Source organism: Aotus nancymaae, unplaced genomic scaffold (genome assembly GCF_030222135.1).
Source record: "Aotus nancymaae isolate 86718 unplaced genomic scaffold, 86718_ANA_hifiasm-v0.15.2.pri h1tg000036l, whole genome shotgun sequence".
In the NCBI taxonomy this organism is placed as follows: Eukaryota; Metazoa; Chordata; class Mammalia; order Primates; family Aotidae; genus Aotus; species Aotus nancymaae.
This window is the reverse complement of record NW_026988450.1, coordinates 29,832,073-29,839,754: the sequence shown is the minus strand read 5'-3', so window position 1 is coordinate 29,839,754 and position 7,682 is coordinate 29,832,073. Positions and strand designations below refer to the sequence as shown.

The window sequence follows — 7,682 nt, the reverse complement described above, 5'->3', positions numbered from 1 at the left end:
CACTTGAGCCCAGGAGTTCTGGGCTGTAGTGTGCTATGCCGATTGGGTGTCCGCACTAAGTTCAGCATCAATATGGTGACCTCCGGAGAGCGGGGGACCACCAGGTTGCCTAAGGAGGGGTTAACCGGCCCAGGTCGGAAACGGAGCAGGTCAAAACTCCTGTGCTGATCAGTAGTGGGATTGCGCCTGTGAATAGCCACTGCACTCCAGCCTGGGCAACATAGCGAGACCCCATCTCTAGGAAAAAAAAATTTTTTTTAAAGAAAGAAAATGTTGGCTGGGCATAGTGAGTCATGCCTATCATCCCAGCACTTTGAGAGGCTGAGGCAGGGGAATCACTTGAGCCCAGCAGTTCGAGACCAGCCTGAACAACATGGTGAAACCTTGTCTCTACAAAAAATATAAAAATTTGCTGGGCATGGTGATGCAAGCATGTGGTCCCACCTACTTGGGAGTCTGAGACAGGAGGATCACTTGAGCCTGGGAGATCAGGCTGCAGTGAGCTATGATCATGTCATTGCACTCCAGCCTGGGCAACAAATCAAAACTCCGTCTCAAAAAAAAAAAAAGAAAGAAAAAGAATGTTAATCATGGTTGTCTCAGAATGTTGGGGTCATGTGTGATTTTCATATATATTTATTTTTTCTTTTGATTCTGGGAATATGTGATTTTCATTTCATCCTTCATGCTTTTCTGAAATTTCAAGGTTGTAGAAACAAGGAACTATAAAATATTAAAATAAGAAAATGCATCATATAATCATAGATTTCATTCATTCATTTATGAATTTGTTTACTAAATATATAATGTGTTTAGTACTTAGTATATGCTTAACACTTTCCTCAGTGCTAGAATTAGAAGCTTAAGCCAGGCATGGTAGCACATACTTGTAGTCCCAGCTACTCAGGAGGCTGAGGTGAGAGGATTGCTCGAGCCCAGGAGTTCAAGACCAGCCTGGACAACATAGTGAGACCCCATCTCTAAAAAAAAAATAGAATTAGAAGTTTAGAGGTTAAATATAAACCATTTGATTGGGTGGTTAGAAACCTCAGAGAGGTTTTTAGACAACCTTAGGTAGTTAATGACAGGACTAGAAGAGGAGATCACTCTTCTGCTTCTAGACTTTCCTTTTTTTTTTTTTAGTCATTTTAACACCCGGTACAATAAGGACATGATTTATCCAACCATATAATCAAGCAGTATGTTTCTTTAGTGGACGTTCTTCCATTTCCATTTGATATACTACCCCTCACATTCTTTATTCCAAAGTTCAGTTGTGTACATACCATTTCTCAGTTCAGAAATGTTCAAAGCAGCTCATCACCTCCAGAATAAAATTTAGACTCTTTACCTTGACTTTCAAGGCCTTCCCCAGTCTGGCTTTTACATACCATCATCCCTCTGTATTCGTGGGTTCTACATCATGAATTCAGCCAAACTTGGGATGAAATTTTTTTTTTTTTTTTTGAGACAGAGCCCCACTCTGTTGCCCAGGCTGAAGTTCAGTGGTGCAATCTTGGCTCACTACAACTTCTGCCTCCTGAGTTCAAGCAGTTCTCCTGCCTCAGCTTCCTGAGCAGCTGGGACTACAGGCATGCACCACTATACCAAGCTAATTTTTGTATTTTTAGTAGAGATGGGGTTTTGCCATGTTGGCCAAGCTGGTCTTGAACTCCTGACCTCAAGTGATTTGCCTGCCTTGGCCTCCCAAAGTGCTGGGATTACAGGCGTCAGCCACTGCACCCAGCTAAAAAAAAAAAAAAAAAAATTTTTAAATTTCATCTATATTGAACATGTATACTTTTTTCTTTTATTTTAGTTTTTTTTTTGGGGGGGACAGGGTCTCCCTGTGGTTGCCCAGGGTGGTCTAGAACTCCTGAACTCAAGCAATCCTCCCACCTTGGCCTCCCAAAGTACTGGGTTTACAGACATAAGCCAACTTAACCTGGCCTCCACTTTTTTCTTGTCATTATGCCCTAAACAATACAGTATAACAAATATTTACATAGCATTTACATTGTGTTAGGTATTATACACAGCATTTACATTGTGTTAGGTATAATCTAGACTACTAGATTTAAAGTATACAGAAGGATGTGCATAGGTTATATGCAAATACTACACCATATTATATAAGGGTCTTGAACATCCATGGGTTTTTGTATTCATGGGGGTCTTGGAACCAATCCCCCATGGATATTGAGGAATGACTCTACTTCTCAGCTATCATATTCGGTCTGCTCATTGTTCATGTGTAGGACATAACAAATTTATCTATTGTTCGTGCCCTTCATGTTTCATGCCTTTTTTTTTTTAAGCTTTGTTCCTATTATTAAGTAATTTTCTCAACAGAGGTGAGTGACTGGAGTGAGAGATAGCCAGATAGCCAGTCAGTGAGTAAAATTGAACCTTAGATCATCAGTCACAAGGGCTTAACTTCTGTTTGGTTCACCACTTAATAGGTATGCTATCATTAGTAAATAATATTGACCCCTTTGAAAAACCTGTGCACTTCACAAGGTTATTGGTCTTCATTTACTAATTCCCATGTAATAAGATAGATAAATAGATTATAGACAGGATCTCACTCTGTTACCCAGGCTAAAGTGCAGTGGTGCCAGCATAGCTCACTGCAGCCTCCAACTTCTGGATCAAGCAGTCCTGCCACCTCTGCCTCCAGAATAGCTAGGACTGTAGGCGCCTGCCACCACACCTAGCTAACTTCTTAATTTTTTGTAGAGATGAGGCCTCACTCTGTTGCCCAGGGTGGTCCTGAGCTGTTGGCCTCAAGCAGTCCTCCTGCCTTGGCCTCCCAAAGTGTTAGAATTACAAGAGTCAGCCACTGCACCCGATTCCCATGTAATGAGTTTTTATTGCATATTTACTACTCAGCGGGCTCTGTGTTAGATACTAGGCATTCATCAGTGATCTTCTCTATGCTCATGGATCTAGAAGGAAAACAGAAAAAAAAGTCAATTCAAAACAAAGCAATTACAAATTGTGACAAATGTAATGAAAAGACAAATGTAATGAAAAACAAATGAGAGCAGAAAAGAGAAACTTTTTATTTTATTTTTTGAGACAGGGTCTCACCCTGTCACCCGGGCTATAGTACAGTGGTGGTGCAAACAAGGCTCACTGCAGCCTTGACCTCCTGGGTTCAAGCCATCCTCCTACCTCAGCCTCTCAAATAGGTGAGACCACAGGTGTCCAACATCATGCCCAGCTAATTTTTTTTTTAATTGTGTAGAGACAGGATCTTGCCATGTTGCCCATGGTGGATGAAAGAAAAACTTTGGATAAGAATCAGTATGATATTTAGGCAGGCAATGCATTTTTAAAATAGAATAGTATATATAAAGACCCAGAGATGGAAAAGACTATAATATTGGAGGAGTTGAAAGAAGATGCTTGCCAGGGTGAAGTGGATGATTGAGGAGAATGAGGTGAGATGATGTTAGAGAAAAGGCAGAGCCAGATCTCTAGGGCCGCATAGCCATAGTAAGATACAAGGAGATTATTCTAAGTGTTGTGGGACAGTGACAGGGTTGTGACATGGTGTGATTTTCTTTTTTGTGTGGTTTTTTGTTTTGTTTTGTTTTGTTTTTGAGAAGGAGTCTTGCTCTGTCACCAGGCTGGAGTGCAGTGGCATGATATTGGCTCACTACAACCTCTGCCTCCCGGGTTCAAGTGAGTCTCCTGCCTCAGCCTCCCGAGTAGCTAGGACTATAGGCGCGCATCACCACACCTAGCTAATTTTTGTATTTTTAGTGGAGACGGGGTTTCACCATGTTGGCCAGGATAGTCTAGATCTCTTGACCTCGTGATCTGCCCGCCTCGGCTCTCAAAGTGATGGGATTACAGGTGTGAGCCACTGAGCCTGGCTGGTCTGGTTTTCACTTTGAGAAGTTATTCTACCATTTGTGTAGAGAATGGAATAAAGTAAAAGCTACTGAGTGTAGCCCAGGGTAGCAATGTTGAAGGCATGGACTAAGGAATGCAGTGTCAACAGAGGGGAGTAGACATAGTTAAGGGATATTTTGGAGAAAAATTATGAAGACTATATGAAATAATGAATTTAACAAGCTCAGTAAACTATAAAATGCTTGTATGTTTTGAATTTTAGTATCATACCTCTGAGTCTTATTGAACCAGAAGGATTGTATAATATTAAGTTATTCTGCTACCAGTAGACTTAAATATATCTGCTTTTTTTAATCTGTACTGCATCACCTGTCTTATCTAACTAAATCTGCTCTTTTAAAAAATGTAGCTTGTTCTTAAATTCTCAATATAAGAATTCATTTATTCAACAAATATTCACTAAACTAAAAATATGGGACTCTTAACATAAATGTATTTAGATAGCAGATTTTAATATAATTTGATGAAAACATGATTTATATATTATTTACATTTAAAGATATTCAATACTTGCTCTGCACAGCTCTTAAAATACAAAAGAAGTTCCTTTATTAAACTTTTAGAATTGTGTACTAGCACAATGCAAAGATTGTTGGTGGAAAAAAACAGAACAAAATAATAATTTCCACTGGAACTTAAGGTTATACAGGCTTACAGTATTTTCATGTCTAAATAAATAATGACAAATTATCTGAGTAAAGAATATTATGAATTACCAACCAACATACGTGACTATGTCTTTGATTTTATTTTATTTTATTTATTTTTATTTTTTATTTTTTTTTTCATGCCACATGATTTTTAATTACGCATAAAGATTTAACATATCACCCAGGGACCATTTCACCCACTGCTCTGTTTGGCTGCCAGTCTTTTGTCTCTCTCTTCAGCAATGGTGAGGCGGATACCCTTTCCTCGGGGAAGAGAAATCCATGGTTTGTTGCCCTTGCCAATAACAAAAATATTGGAAAGTCAAGTGGCAAAGCTGTTGCCATTGGCATCTTTCACATGAACCACATCGAAAGATCCAGGGTGCGTCTCTCTGTTGGTAATCACACCAATTCTTCCCAGGTTAGCACCCCCAGTCACCATACACAGGTTACCAGTGTCAAACTTGATGAAATCAGTAATCTTGCCAGTCTCCAAATCAATCTGAATGGTATCATTCACCTTGATGAGGGGATCAGGGTAGCGGATGGTGTGAGCATCATGAGTCACCAGATGAGGGATTCCTTTTGTGCCCACAAAGATTTTTCGTACTTTGCACAATTTGTACTTGGCCTCCTCGGGTGTAATACGATGTACAGCAAAGCGACCCTTGGTGTCCTATGACACGGGAAATTCTCTCCCGTCTTGTCAATGCTGATGACATCCATGAAACCAGCAGGGTAGGTTATATCAGTTCGGACCTTGCCATCGATCTTAATGAACCGCTGCATGCAAATCTTCTTTACTTCATCTCCTGTCAGGGCATGCTTAAGTCTGTTCCTTAGGAAAATGATGAGGGGGAGACACTCTCTCAACTTGTGAGGACCGGTGGATGGACGAGGAGCAAACACACCGGTCAATTTATCCAGCGTCCAATGCTTTGGAGCTGCCACCCGCTTCAGATGCTTCTTGGGAACATGAGCCATGGCTGCGTTAGGCAAAGAAAGAGGACTTCCGTCTTCTGGTGAGCGTAGAAATTTCGTCTTTGATTTTAAAATCTTTCTTTTACTAATGAAATATAGTGTAGTAAATGGATATTAGTGAATTTTCCTATACTTTAATAAAGCCAAGTGTGCTTCTTCTTATAGAACTCCTTCTACCTGCCAAAATAAAATTCAAAACAAAATGAAAAAACGCTTATTTTGCCCCAATTCAACCCTAATATTCTTTGAGGAGGTTCTGAATTTCAAATAGATCCTATCACCCACAAATGGTGACAAATTCTATCCTGTCTACTTAAATGCCTAGCCTTTGTTTAAAGTAAGTAGATTAACATTTTCATTGTTGAGATATACTTCTCCAATCTAGATTTGATAGATTATCAGCAATTTTTAAAAACCCACTACAACAGTCCCTGCTCTTTCTGCCCACTCCTCCCTCCCCCGACAAGAACCCCTTTCTTTCCTTCCCACAGTAAGACTCTATGACTCATCGATTTTGAATGCAGGCAATAGTCTAGCACCTTCCTTTCATCACTCGGTTGCAAAGGTTTTTTGTTATTGAACAGCTTTTGATAAATGCTTGTCTGTTATTATTATTTAGAGACAGGGGTCTCAGTGCATGATGGCACTGTGGGAGATCAAGGCAGGATTACTTGAGCTCAGGAGTTTGAGACCAGCCTGGACAACATTATGAAACCCATCCCTACTAAAAATGCAAAAATCAGCTGGGCATGGTAGCGTGCAACTGTAGTCGAAGCTGCTGGAGAGGCTGAGGTCAGGGAATCACTTGAGCCTGGGGGGCAGAGGTTGCAGTGAGCCTAGATTACGCCGCTGCATGCCAGCTGGTGACGGAGTGAGACCCTGTCTCAAAAAAATAAAATAAAATAAAATAAAAAAGAAAGAAAGATGGGAGGGTGGGAGCAGTGCTCTCTCACCCAGGCTGGAGAGCAGTGGCACAATTATGGCTCGCTGTAGCCTTTAACTCCTGGGCTCTAGAGATCCTCCTGCCCCAGCCTCTGAGTAGCTGAGACTACAGGCATAAACCACTGTGCCCCACCCGAATATTATTTTTAAGTCCAGGTGTCCCTGTAAACATTTTTTTTTTTTTTTTTGAGATGGAGTCTTGCTCTGCCGCCCAGACTGGAGTGCAGTGGCACGATCTCTGCTTCTGCAACCTCTGCCTCGGGGGTTAAAGCAATTCTCCTCTCTCAGCCTCCGGAGTAGCTGGGACTACAGGCGCCCACCACCATGCCTGGCTGATTTTTTTATTTTTGGTAGAGAGGGGGTTTGGTCAGTCTGGTCTCAAACTCCTGACCTCGTGATCGGCCTGCCTCGGCCTCCCATAGTGCTGGGATTGCAGGCGTAAGCTACCACACCTGGCCCCCTGTAAACATTTTTAACATGAAGAGTAAATTATTTGCCTCTACTCTTTCCTCATCACTTTTTTTCAGAGCACTTATAGTATTAGGCAACCCAAGGCAAAGCGTTCAGGAGTTTATACATGTAAGCACCCTGAGGGATACCTAAATGGTGGCCTCAGCACTTCACTTCTGAAGCTGCAGCCAGGACTTCTGGGCATCCATGTTCTCCTGTGTAATTTTTTTCACTGATGATTAGCTGGATTGGCCCCAAAGGATAAAATAACCCAAGACTGTTTAACACGTCCACACACATCATTCAGGAATAGGAAGGAAGGTTCCCTACCATGTGCAGAGCTTGCCATCATGGCACTTTTTTTCCAAACATACAGATACATGTTTGACTGACCATTCCGATTGCAGCCATGAATATCATGGCTTCTTGCATTGTGCCTGCTCTTTTAAATTTTACTTTTCATTTCTTCCCTATCTCACCAAGTGTATGTTCTCCACCTCTTAAAAGTTTCCTACACGCTGACATTTATAGGATACATAATTTCATCATTATTTTATCAATAATGGAACACTGAAAAATATTTATGGAAGGCATTGATCTATGGTTTTTTGATGATAATATACAATGTAAAGTCATTTTTTTGTTTGTTTTTAAAGAAGGCCTATTCAGTTTAAGAGGAAATCATTATTATTATATACACATATGTATAAAGTATACAAATATCTTCCCTAACAT

The 7,682-nt window shown here is 40.7% G+C and overlaps 1 pseudogene; it reads right to left on the bottom strand.

Annotated features, from left to right (window-relative positions):
* Positions 1-4,717: 4,717 nt before the first annotated feature.
* LOC135277960 (small ribosomal subunit protein eS4-like) lies at positions 4,718-5,563 on the bottom strand (annotated as a pseudogene).
* Between the last annotated feature and the right edge of the window lie 2,119 nt (positions 5,564-7,682).